Below are 14,729 nucleotides of genomic sequence, written 5' to 3' on the forward strand. Positions count from 1 at the left end.
TATATATACATAGTCAAACTAATGAAGTATAAAACTGAACTAGTGGTATTGTTTAATAATTTGCTCTGTGTCTATTTTTTATTACTCAACATATTGTGCTGCTGGTGAAACAGTGGCCAGTAGGTGGAGGGAGAGATCTGTCTTTGAAAAATGTGACTATCAATTTGGCTGCAATGCATATAGTCTGTATACAAGGACAAGTAGCTAGCTATATGTCTGGAGATGCTCATTATAGCAAATATTCTTCAAAGCATATTTGTTTACAACAGATGCAATGAGCTAACTCAGTATAAAACTGAAAGGTTAAGGGATTAAAATTTTCTCAGTGAATCTCAACAGGATATTAAAATTATGCAGTTGAGGATAAAATAACTTTTTTGTTGTTGGAGAACTACAGAGAACACATTATGCATAACTAAAATATAACTCTCAGAATGACATAAATAACGTTCACCTGATAAGATTTATTTCCTCAGTGGAACACAGTTAAATTTATGTAAAATGATGTAAAAACAAGGTCCTTCTTTCATTATTCAAACCACTCAAGAGCACATTCCTCTTGGAATGATCTCCAGTATTCAACTTACACTAAACCATCACTAGATTTCTATATTTGATATATGTTCACTACTTGTTTTGACCATATTAGACATCCGCCTTCACTGTCTCCCATCAGTCAGACATCCCAAACATTCCTATACAGTAACATGAGTGTTTGAGTACACGACTTGGATTCTGCGGTTGGCATTGACTAATATGGCTCAGGTGCCATTGGCAGCTCTTAGAACTGGATAGACACCCTGTCGTACAACTGATCCTGTCAGCATGACATTAAGCCATAGACAAACACCATGCTTTACTGTTTGATTTGTTTATGTCTTCAAATTACCGCATTTAAAATAGCTATTCTTTATTGATGGAACAGACATTGAAACCAGATCATAATGTCTTAATTAACAAGACAGTTTGTACAAGCTTTCCATTAATACATCCAACATATGAACTGAAGAAAGACGTTTGGGAGTTTGCCTAGTGTCTCATTTTAATGTGGTTAAGACACAATTGATTTGGATCCCAGTAAGCACATCCAGCCTTTTTTGTATTCCAGAGAGACTCAACCGTTATCACTGAAATACTAAATAATTTGGAACATGCCTGACACACTGTTTTTGATGGCCAAGCTGTTTACCAGCATAAACACATGCATAGACACACATACTGTACACACATTTATTTAAATACTAGAAAGGACATCTCATAGACTTCTATTGTTTTTTATTAGGTAAATTACATTTTCTATTTCCTATACCCCTAAACATAACCCTCACAGAAATCTATGCAAAACACCAGATTTAAATAGAAACATGATTTGACAGTTAATCCTTTTTAACTAGTGATGTCCTGCTCATTAATCGGTGTTCAACAGGTTTTTACTATATCAGTGAAGACATGTTGGACCTCACAAGCATAGTCAAACCTGTACACTAATAGGTATATACTGTTTTTATGTGTATTGTATTCTTAAAATATATTCTGAAATTTCCTTTCTCCTGGAGATCCATAAAGTAATCACTTATCACTTAAAACAGGAAAAACACATAATTTTTATTTAACGCCTCACAATCACTACAGCCAAGTGTTTTTATCATTCTTTGCTTTGTTGTTTCACAGTGAACCGTTTCTCAAACAGCATTCTTCTAACTGAAGCAATATTAAAAGTTTAAGGGTTAACAAGATTTTTTTCTTTGTATCTTTTTGAGAGAAATATTTTATGCTCACCAAGGGTGCAGTAACATGATCCTTCAGAAATTATTTTAATATGCTGATTTCACGCTCAAGAACCATTTATTATCAGTGTTGAATACACTTTTTTTTTTTTTATGAAAAAAAAACTCAAAAGAACAGAATTTATTTAAAATGTAAATCTTATGTAACATCATAAATGTCTGTACTGTAGCTGATCATTTTAATGCATCCTTGCTACTTCTTTCAAAAACTGGACAAAATAATGTGAACACTTAAGAAATGTGTAAACATTTTATATTGAAAATTAAATCTTTCTTAGCTTTCAGCTTTATCAACAATTTGCGGCATAAGTATAATTTCTGCACAATGTTCCATTATCTGACTAATGTCTCTGAATTACACAACCTCTACATGTTATCAGAAAATCAATACTAATGTACAATAGGACAAGAGACTATCCATTTCTACTGAAGTATATTTTGAAATTATCATTCAGCATCTGAGATTCTTTCTACGTTTAGTCCTCATTATATTTAGTATTTTATTCATTTCCGATAATGACCTTAGTAATCCAGTCCGTACGATTCACGGCAGTGACATAACATGCATAAGGTGATGATTTACTCTTGTATGTCCCAGACGACTTCGGTTTCATATGCCATCCTCAGAAACATCTTTCATTACACCACCACCCATATATGTTTCAGTAATCAATGGGACTGTGGAAGGAAAAGAACATAGAGGTCATCTCAGTTTCATTAACCCCAGTACTCACTGTTCTGAGATGTTCATACAGTTTCCTGTGGGATCCATTGTTAAAATGAACAAATATGTGCATGGACAACAACAAGAGGACTTCAACTGTGTGTCCATGGCATACTGATCATGCGTGATACATCACAGCTGTTTTGCACGATCCCTGTGAACACATGATTAACATGACACAATGAGCGTGTCATGAGGGTCCTGAAAGTGACCTGTGGTCTTGCTCATTGACTGCGTCACATGAGGAATCTCACACCGTGGATGAGCGCGCTGAACTTTCATCTGTATCCTACTGGCTGGATGCCATTCCAGAGTCATGCTGGACCCTGGTGGAGCAAGCCAGACCCAGCAGGAGGTTTTTGTCCCCGACATATCCTGACAGCTATCAGTTGCCTGAAGGTTGTTATGTTATGGCTGAGCTGCTCATACATTTTCTGAGGAGAAAAAAACAAGTAATCACTCTTTTTGACACAAAATGACATTTTGGCTCATTTAGCATGGCAGGACACAGCACTGAGTTTGATATTTCACTCAGTCAGTCATGTAAACTAAGCTATGTTGCACAAGATCATGTTCAGTCACAGAAGCCATTTGCTTCCTCTAAAAATCTACAAGTAACAATGCTGTGAGAAAACGTTTTTCATACGTAGCCTTAGATTCACACTTTTAACGTCTCAGCACTTTTAACTGCATCATTTTTTGACTTGTTAGTCATTGTTGCAGCACAAAGGCATGTTTCACACTGCAACTTGGGTTTGGATTGTGTGTGTGTGTGTGTGTGTGTGTGTGTGTGTGTGTGTCACTGACACTGTGATTTTTCCAGGCAAGAGTCAAGTCAGGAATTTAAGTAGACATCCTTTGTTATCGGCCAAACCAAATCATTTGTAATGTGTGCGTGCGTGCGTGCGTGTGTGTGTGTGCATGATGTGCATGGAGTCTTGGCTCATTCTCAGCTCTCACAGTGCAAGCAGCTGAAAGTGCTGCAGAATGGAGGTCTTTGTCCACAGTACTGAGAAAAACCACTGCCTTCATTTATGTCATTCTCCTCCTGTCCATCCATCCTCGCATAAGTGCAAATACAACATTTTAAACCATGTTCAATAATATTTTATTTAAAGTGAATTAGGTGTACATTCTGTAACAGGCCAATTCAAACATTTACAATATAATTTTGAAAGATTTTTAAATGGTTTTCAAAAGAACTTTCTGTTGCTCACCAATGCTGCATTTATTTCATACAAAATACAGTGAAAACAGTTGAACGATTATAGTGTGAAATATTAATACATTATTATATTATTATTTAAAATAACTGTTTTAAATATGTTTTTAAAAATGTAATTTATGATGGCAAAGCTGACATTTCAGCAGCCATTACTCAAAGCTGTTACGGGAGAAAGATGAGGGACGGCTATAAATAAAGGCCTCTTCTCGACACTGATTGGTTGGATTACCTGAACACGCTCCTCCCGAACTTTGTTAAATAAACTTCATTTGTTTGAAATTTGTCTTTACTGTAACTTTTGATCAATTTAAAGCATTCTTGCTGAATAAAAGTATTTATTTCTTTCTTTCATTCAAAAACATTTGAATGATATTCAAAATAAAGCCTATGAATTTGTTTCTGGTAACAGTCCTCCTTTTAATGCATAACACCGGTAATAAATAAATTTAAAATAATAAAGTATTTTATACAATAACACTTTAGTTTAGGGACCCATTCCCACTTTTAACTATAGTTGCTTATTAGTCATATTGGCTGTTTATTAGTTATTATAAGGCACATATTAATGCATTACTCTTCATGTCAGTGTTTTAGATCCTTTAATCCTACCCCATACTTAACTTAATAACTACCTTACCAACTATTAATAAACAGCAAATTAGGAGTTTATTGAGTCATATAGTTAGTTAATCATGAGAATTGGTCCCCAATCTAAATTGTGACCATTAACGCAATGAAAAGAGTGTAATCTTAAAGGTTTAATAAATGTCATGGATTTAAGGGTTACAATTTAAGAAAAACGTGCTGATTTCGCTTAGGACTATGAACTGTACATAAAGGCAATGAACAGATGATGTACACTTTAATATTTAGGCCCTGTTTAAACCAAAATGCTCAGTAATGTTAAAAATAATAAATGTCCAGTTCATTCAGATCATGTGAAGCATGAAGCATATTTGAAGTTAGCTGCTCCAAAATAGCTTCATGCATTCCATTCTGATCATCACATTTGAGCTGATATTGAAAAAGAAAGTATATTTTTGAGGAAAAAGTGATTTTTGGTGCTTCTTTGTACTATCAACATGCCTTAACATACTGACTTAGTAAATGATATATATAAAAATCAGAGACCTATCATCAATGAAATCCAACCACATAGGAGACGCAATTGAGATGCATGTTAATAACAGCTGTAAAAAAAACAAAAAAATGGTCTCAGCTGACCAGCAAATTAATCAGTGTTACTTCAACTCTTTTAGAGTTGAAATCAACTCTGTGTGAGTGAACATATTGTCCCAATATCTTCAGAGTTAAAGTAACACTTTTAAAAGTGTTACTGATTTAACACTAGGACAGAGTTATTTACACTGTAAAACAACTCTGCTCCACATTACAAGGAGTTAATTTTTCTTCAACGCCAGAGTAAAGAGTGACAATTTAACATTATTAAGATCTAGATATTTTTAACTCCAGTGTCAGGAGTTGGCATGACTACTCCAACCAGGTTAAATTAGGAGAGTTGACAGTAACTGTCAGGAAATAATTTGTGACAGCTTGCAGAGTTACATTGAAAACAACATTGAGAGTACATCAAAATAATCCATAAAGTTAAATTCAACTTTAGTCTGGGATTACAGTTGCAACACAGTACAGCAGTGCTTGAGTCAACACAACATTCAGCAGATGAAAAATCGCAGATATGTAAATCAGTTGTGTCCATTTGCAAACAGTAAAGTTCAGCGCATAGTTGTTTCAAAGAGCAGGAAAGGCTGTGCAGATTCAACTTACTCCAAACATATTGGAATGCTGCATGGGTCCTATCTAGACAACACAAAACCAGACCAATTCAAATGAATGCTATTTGTGTTTTATAAATACAGCAAATTTATAGTGGAAAAAGTTAAATCATCTTGGACTTTTGTGACTCAAACAAGAAACTATTTTGCTTAGATTCAGACTTTTGAATTGATTGATTTCCAAGTAAATAAGGAACAAAGGAAATCATAAAAGTAATCAATGTGACTCTAGTGGTTTAACCTCAATTCTATGAAGCAACATGACTGAATTATTTGTGCAAAAAAACAATTCATGACTCTGAATTGGACTTATTTACAAAATATTCATCTTCGATGCATGTTCACACAACATCTGCTTCCACAAAAACACAACATGCATGCATTGTGATGTTCTTTGAAGGAGTGTTAGAGATTCATATTTTGTAAATAAAGAATCTTTTAGAATAAATTCAAACACGCACCTTAACAAATCTCACTAAATAATCAGCTGCCTGAAGGAGGCTGATCTTTGCTCCCTTATTGTGGCTTTGTGATGTTGGGGGCAGAGATGTCCTACCTGTTGAATCTAAAATTAAAGGTCAATAAAACATCTACCCAGCAAATTATGAAAACAACTGGTTTGACAACTCATTTTATAAAAACTAATTTTATAAAAATTTACTTTTGCAAAGTAATTTGTCAGGACAAATTCAAAATGAATGTTACGAAGCACAGAAACTCTGGTAATGCCAAATAGCAACAAAGCTATGATTATTTTTGGTGTTTGTGCCCATAATTCTCTAATATGTTATGTTAAATCTTACCATCACCATGGTTCAAGACTGTACATCTCTGTACAGTCTTTATGCCAAACCAAGTACCTTGAGCCACTTGATGCATCATAGAAGTGCTCTTAAAAACACAAATAGCAAAAACAATACATTTAATCATATCCAAACATTAACCAAAAGTTAAACTGTTAAATAGATTTTGCATCAATATTTAATCTGAAAGAATTACATACATATCCATTCTAAGAATATGGGTCCTCCAAATAATGAAATAAAGTGACAATTTCAAGTGCATTCTTAGTTTGTGGAGTTGTTCTTCTGTTTTTCAGTCATAGAGTTACACTGGTAAACATGAGAGTAACAGATAGTTTGAGGATGGAGACAAGCGTTAAACATAAGTCTTAAAATATACATTTTTCCTTAATTTTAAACTCAGACCCTATTCATAAAAAATAAATTATATTAAAGTTCTTACCCATGTACTTCAGTCATTTCAGCAACAAGTATGTTAAAGCATTAGTTCACCCAAAAATGACAATTCTATCATTTAGTCTCCCTCAAGTTGTTCCAAACCTGTATTAACTTCTTTCTTGTGCTGAACACAAAAGAAGATATTCTGAAGATGGTTACCAGTTTCTGGTCCCCACTATTTTTTCACATTCTTTCATTATAATTTTCTAAGTCCCTGACAAAAAAACCTGTCAGCAAGTGCTTTGAAGTGGTATGCAAAGAGGTTATAGTTGTGCTTTATTGTATATAAAGCACAGATATTGACCAATCATCTTCCAAGACAAGCACCAAACATTTTTATATACCATATACATACCTTTTGTGTTGCTTGTTTATCAGGACGGTCTTCTGTCAGCCTTGGTTTCCTTCTTGGGGGATAGTCAAAAATCAATGTTGATGCAATGGATGAACATGATGCTTCTGAAGACGTCGAGACATCAGACAGGTCTAGATTTTTGTGCAAAACAAATACGGTCAAATTTTTCAAACAGAGAATTTATGAAACGATCCTGCCTAAACTTCACAACATTCTTCTCTAGGGATTACAATAACAACAAACATAACCGCAGTGACATAGCCTCAATAGCATACAGTATATGAATCATAACTACATTGTTCAGTATGCCAAATTTTTAGCAGCTATGTTGAGATAAGAATGATGTCACCTAAAATATAATGTTGATGCAGGTTTTAAATTAATTTAGTACATAAGCTCATGCCTATAACTTATGTGTTACAATAACAGCCTCTAAAACTTCCTGGTGGAATTGATGATAGTTCTATTCTCCATCAGTCTCAGGCAGCTTTACATACTTGTGGGCTCCTCAGCAAACCACCTTCACTAACATGTTTAATACATTTGTAGCAGTATACCTTCTAATACTGAAAAGTACCACCCAGTCAAGTCAAAGCTGTCACTGATTTTGCATCAAAAATAATGCAAGCTTTACTTTCATTAGTTATTTGATTTGAATCTAGAATTTTCTACCTGTTAAAAATCAGACACAAAGATAAAGTAGTGTAATAAGACTAAATTTAGGTGAATGAACAGTGAACTACCCGCGTCTGATGCTGCTTCTCTGGGCAGAGACCACTGTATTTCACCCCTTAGTGTTGCATCGCTCGTCGGTATAAAACTTTTAAGCAGCAGCCATAACAGCTACTGTATTAATCTGTATTGCTACTGTTTAAATTTTGTATTTATGTATTGAAAAACAAATCATGCAAATAAACGTCACATGAAGCTGCCAAACTCGTGAGAGACTCAGAAAATATCCGCGAGGCACGAGAGCAGGTTCAGTTTCAGTCTCCCACCTAAAATAATCGTGTTGGTACATTTCTACAACATTTACTGGAAAATGGGAATTAAAGGCTCTGTACCATACCATACAAATATTTACATGCTAGGTTTAAAAAGTTAAGACAAAGCACACACGTGAATATCTCATGATGCCATTTTAAGATCTAAATCGAACTGCAGTAATGATAGGAACCCGGGTCACCGGCATGGGAGACGGGCACACTAACAAGGAGGTTAAAGACCACAGCCTCTATAGCGGCAGTCGCTAGTGCACTTCTTGAGATCAGGAGAGTGAGGTTTACCTGCACAGCACTTGGCCTCCATCACACAAACAGGGCCTCATCTTATGTAACAACATTGATGTAAGATTTTGTTCTTCAAATGTGCAAATAAGGCTGATCAGAAATCCATGTTTCAAATTTCAACATGTCAGTGAAAGCATGTTAAATTCTGACAATGGCCTCTCTGCTTACAACCTAGCGAACACAGTGAAGTGAATGAAGAATCACTGCTGGAACTCACTTGTGCAGTATTTTTACTTCTGACTGAAATATAGGCTAATACAAAATGTACTTTTCATCCGATCGTCTGCTCGTCTGTGCCAAAACAAGTAAGATATGCTGAATTTCTAGAAATCCACTGACAAATGCAATGAAATTAACTGAGTCACACTTTGGAGAAAGCACAATCATTTTCATGACAGGATAGAAAGTTCATTAAGGCTCACAGGGCACTCAACCAAAAAAATCACACTCACAAGTTCATGCTGATGAAAGATTGCGCAAACACTTAGATTGATTTGTGTCACTTGGGCCTGCCACTTGTTTTCTTAATGGATTAAACTGCTGATGACAGTCTAATTTAACACCTGTCTATCATAATAAGGTTTGAGCACTGAGGGGATGAAGTTCTCTCATATTTAAAAAAAAAGTCTAAACATAACTATTCCAGTGGGTTAGTTCTCAGAATGAATTATCTGATCTGGGTCTTCATCATCCCGAATGTTTGACCGGCAACCATCAAGCCGCTAACACAAATATATGCTAGGATGTGTTGCTATATATGAAAGCTGACCAGGAAGGGACTTAATACTGAACACAAAAGATTGACTATACTAGTATGCAATATATTTGGCTCTTGATCTTTTTCAGCTCAGTTCCACCTTGAGCAGTGTTCCTAAATGTTTATTTAATACAGTCAAACTGAAAAGCAGCACAGTTGAAAGTATGGCTCAAATGTTTGGTTAAACATTAGGGGAGCCAACACAGACATATAAATGCAGACAGCTGAGCAAATAAGGAAACTAATTAGGCCAAATTGAGATGCCAAACTGCCTGCTCAAAAGTACAGGGGTTTAATTTGTCTTGAATGATCCAATACCTTTGATTAAAAAAAGAAAAAAGAAAGAAACAGAAAAAAATTATTGGCAGCTTGTTTGTCAATCTGTTCCATTTGTGTGCTCAAGTGTGGTTTGATCCATGGACACCCATATATATATATATATATTGTCATGGACAAGCCAGGCTCTTCCACCTATCAGCGATCACAATCACCCGAGTTCTGAGCACACACACCTGACAGTCATCACCAATCAGCACCCTGCACTATAAGAGAACACAGTTCAAACAGTCACATTGTCTGGTCTCACTTGTGGAATGAAGACTCATCTCTATGCTCTCACTTACCTGCTTCATGTCCCTGGATCTCCTTTGTCTTCTCAACCCTATTTACCTGAAACAGTTAATTGGAACCAGCTCCTGGAAAATCCCTTCATCAACCCGTTCACTCTCTGTCATCCTGGTAAAGAGACTATTATCATCAATATCTACATTCCCTGCATCAAAGACTCTATACTTACCATTACTCGCCTGCCATTGTTGCTCATTGAAATCTGTACAATAAACCCGCCTGTTTGGTTCTAACTTGTCTGTGTCCGGAGTCTGACTTCCCGTTACTCTCACACACACACGTATATATACATATATATACATACATGCATACATACAGTGTTTGTGCTCTGCACACTGTTTTGTAGCTTGGCTTGTTATTTGGATTACCTTATTGTGTTCTTTAATAAACTGTTTTCTTTGATCAGTTTTTGATCCATCATCTTTGGACTGAACATTACAGTGTATATAGTATAAATGGTGAAATTTGAAGTTGCATTTCAATACATTTAATTTTTTCATCTTTCTTTTTTTCCAGAAGGTATACAGAATTTCTCTCTCTCTACATATACACATGCACGCACACACACATACATATATATATATATATATATATATGGATCAGGTGATATCTTGTCAAGGGCACCAGTATCACCACAAAATGTTAACGTTTTCCCATCTCCAAATTTCTGATTTCTGTTCTTTTACAGAGAAAGGTTCCAATAATCCTCTATTGTGCAGATAGATAATGCATTTGGCACAGGTGAAGAGACATACACTTTCCTAGACAGAACAGAGAGCGCTTTTGGAAAAACTGATTGGCTGGCTATAGCACAGAGTGGAAATCCAGAAGTGTTATGACCGACCTGTTTGAGAAAGTGGAAGAAATCCACTTTCATGAGTGCAGAGCCCAGGCAGTGTCTCTCTGCAGATCGGTGCATCTTCCAGTGCATTAACTTCCAGAAAGCAAAGCTGTGTGAGCTGCAGTCTGGTGGAATTTTGTGAATCTGATGCTCTATGACCTTTATATTTTAGAGAATGAAGAGTGACGGACACATTCCCTCATAAAGCTTCTAAATAAAATGTGTGTGTGCGTGCTTGAATACATGGTTTATGAGAACAAAAATGTGTGTAATGACATGGGTATTACAACATAAACATGGTTTATGAGGACACTTCCTATGTCCTCGTAAACCAAATGGCAAAACAAAAACGTTTTTTGAAATTCAAAAAATGCCAGTAGTTTTCTTTGAGGGGTAGTGTTAGGGTTAGATGAGAGAAAGAACAGTTCATACAGTATAAACAACTAATATGCCTATGGAGAGTCCCCATAAACCATATATACAAGTATGTGTGTAAGAGAATGGGTTATATGTCTCATCTTGAAATGGTCTTTTTGCAGCATTTTCTCCTCATCAAAAGCAATGAAAGCCGAATCACTTGAAAAGTCGATGGATTTTGGCTGTGGAGAAATTCTATCCTTGGCAGATGAACCTTAGATGAAATCACAGATAAAATATGAGGCAGTGCTGCCGCACCCACCACAGTGCAATGAGACCATTTTCAGGAGGGAGAAAGAACTGAACTGTCTGTAACACATGCAATATAATAAACACTGTAGTGTTTTGTCATCAGTTTTAATTACCATGACATAAGCATAAAATCAAAAAATGACACACCCAATAACATCAATATTCATGAGTGTATTTTTCTGAACAAAGTCACACCAATACATTAACTGTCATGTGTTATATACATTTCTAATCTAACGAAATCACCTTAGGGACTTTACATTGAAAAATAGAATAGATTATTCTAAGCAGCATTTGATGTTTGTCTAACATACATTTCCATTTTTAAAGATAAAATATCTACAAGGGCTCCTTACAAAAATACATATTGATCATTGCAGCACAAGGACATTCAAGGGTCTATTCTAAACACATATTATTCGGCTTCCAATTAAACACAATATTTTATACTTTAAAGTCAACGTCTTTAATGTGAAAACAATAGCAAAATTATTATTAATATTATATATGATTGTTGCTTAAGATTTCTATCAGGAGTAATTTTTCAGTGAGATTTGTGTAGACATTTTAAAAAAATCACAAATATGTCACTGAGTACTGGGGGGAAAAATATCAAACTCTGTTTGAGAGATTAGGTAGTTTTGTTCCATGCACAGAAATTCAAGCCTTATTTTTGCCACATGGTCTCTGTTTGCAAGTATAGTAAGACAAACAGTTTTTAGTATGTATCCCATGTGGTCAGTGTTGATGTAGAGTGTCTTTGGTGTAATATGACTAGACTAACATACTGTAATGAAGCCTGTGAATGTGGTCGAGCAAATGCTTTAATTCTATTTTGCAAGAATAAACTATGAATACTTCCTTTACTTTGTCATTTCTTTCTTTGGACTACTTGATTCAGGATTTACTAACATAAAAATTGTATTCTGACATAAAACAGGCAAGCATGACACAAGACAGCAGTTATGAACATTATACCCATTTTCTATAATTTTTTGGGGAAAAGCTAGAGAATTACAAATTGTGAGAAAGTTAACTCATTGCCTGACAACCATAAACCAAAATAATGACACAATGACCGTAAAGCTCAATTATTTTCTCAATTAGGATTCCAGGGAAGTGATGACATTGTAAAACCTATACTCAACATGTTTAGCCAAGTTAACTTCACCTTTATTTTTTAAAAATGAGGCACATGTGCAAAGAAGTCACCAAAACCCTCAAAAGAAAAGGCATTTGTGTGAGCACAGAGGTATGGCCTATAATAAATAAAACCCCTTAAGTGGGCAAAATCAAAAACAGACCAGCTTAAAACCCTTGGGGGATGTTGCAGGCTCTGAACCAGCCCAAAGCTTTAAACATCAGGAGACTAAGAATATTAAATCACTAAATACGAACATTCTGTCATCATTTACTCACCCTCATGTTTTTCAAAACCTGTATGGACTTTGTTCCTTCTGTGGAACACAAAAGGAAAAATTCTTTGATAACACCTCTTTATAAATCTTTATAAAACAGCCATCCACAGAAGCTCTTCATTAGACGATGTATGGGAAAAGGCACTGAGATTTTTATATCATGTGACATTTTTTTTCAAAGGAGATACCATTATATGCAAATTGCTGAAGGCCCTTGTCACTTTGGTAAATAAACCACAACATGGGAAGAGACACAAATCACAAATCCCTGTGGCACATGGTAAGTGTCACAAGATTCAATGCACTAACTGATCCCAATAAAAAGAGCTAAAGTAATTAAACAGAAGAGATGGGTAGAGTATTTCTTCAGAACTGGACATGCCCATTCAATTCGCTGTCTGTTGATCAGCTGAAATTAGTGCAGGATATTTCAACCTAGCCAAAGTCAATGCGTGGCCGATATTCAAGTACCATTGGGTAGCCCTGGAGAAAGAGAGTTGTAGATAAGTGTAAAATGTACATTTTCCGGTACAGTATGCAAGCTTTAAATACGTAAATGACATGGTTTGTATCTACAGATTTTGCAGTTAGGGGGCTTTTATTGTGCTTTTCTATAGATTAAGTTCATTAGGTCTATTAGGTTTTTTTGTTTGTTTGTTTTTTACGTAAAGGTGCAATAGGTGATTGTCTTCAGAAACATTTTTTGTTATGCTGGTTGAAAGTCTCTTCACATCCCGATAGCAATCATTTAAGTGGTCTAAATGTATTTATCTGTATTTATATATTCTGTGGAAGGCGTAGGACCAAGAAATGTTCGTCCAATCAAAACGCTCAGTCCTAGCGTTTTAATTGGCTTTCTACCTGCCTGTTAACATATGTAGGAGCATACCTCTGCGCACCCGGTTCGCGCAGACAGTATATGTCATCAGCGCGTTCACGCATGCTGTGCAGACAGAGCGAGAATGGCAGAGAAACATCAACAACCCGATCTTCCGTCCTGGTATTGTAGTACTTTTAAATTGGAATTGGGAACCGCTGATGTAGCCTATTGTAGTAATGTTGTCTCTGGTATTCTGGTCTGTGCGCGTATATGCATTCAGGGGGCGTGGCTTTGGACGGTGATTGCAGGGAGGGTGGGATGTTCGCTTTCAGTGCTATCAGGTTAAATTTAGCATTTTCCAAGATCTCCTACTGCACCTTTAATATGTAATTAAGAACAAGAATGACCATCCAGTTTTTCAGTAACTTTTTAAGTATTTTCTTTTTTCCATTCATTTTCCCCATGGGGTTTTCAAGAAATCCTTAAAAATAGGTTGTTAGCCATAAACCAAATCTACCAGCTACAACATTGTAAATTTCTTTCTTTCTTTCTTTCTTTCTTTCTTTATGTGTATGTGTGTGTGTATATATAAAACTTGGACACTTTTTAAAGGGGTGGTTCACTGGGTTTTTTCTAGGCTTGATTGTGTTTATGGGGTGTAGTCATCCCGAATGTTTGACCGGCAACCATCAAGCCGCTAACACAAATATATGCTAGGATGTGTTGCTATATATGAAAGCTGACCAGGAAGGGACTTAATACTGAACACAAAAGATTGACTATACTAGTATGCAATATATTTGGCTCTTGATCTTTTTCAGCTCAGTTCCACCTTGAGCAGTGTTCCTAAATGTTTATTTAATACAGTCAAACTGAAAAGCAGCACAGTTGAAAGTATGGCTCAAATGTTTGGTTAAACATTAGGGGAGCCAACACAGACATATAAATGCAGACAGCTGAGCAAATAAGGAAACTAATTAGGCCAAATTGAGATGCCAAACTGCCTGCTCAAAAGTACAGGGGTTTAATTTGTCTTGAATGATCCAATACCTTTGATTAAAAAAAGAAAAAAGAAAGAAACAGAAAAAAATTATTGGCAGCTTGTTTGTCAATCTGTTCCATTTGTGTGCTCAAGTGTGGTTTGATCCATGGACACCCATATATATATATATATATTGTC

Source organism: Sinocyclocheilus rhinocerous, unplaced genomic scaffold (genome assembly GCF_001515625.1).
Source record: "Sinocyclocheilus rhinocerous isolate Xijiao unplaced genomic scaffold, SAMN03320098_v1.1 scaffold1676, whole genome shotgun sequence".
Lineage (NCBI taxonomy): Eukaryota > Metazoa > Chordata > Actinopteri > Cypriniformes > Cyprinidae > Sinocyclocheilus > Sinocyclocheilus rhinocerous.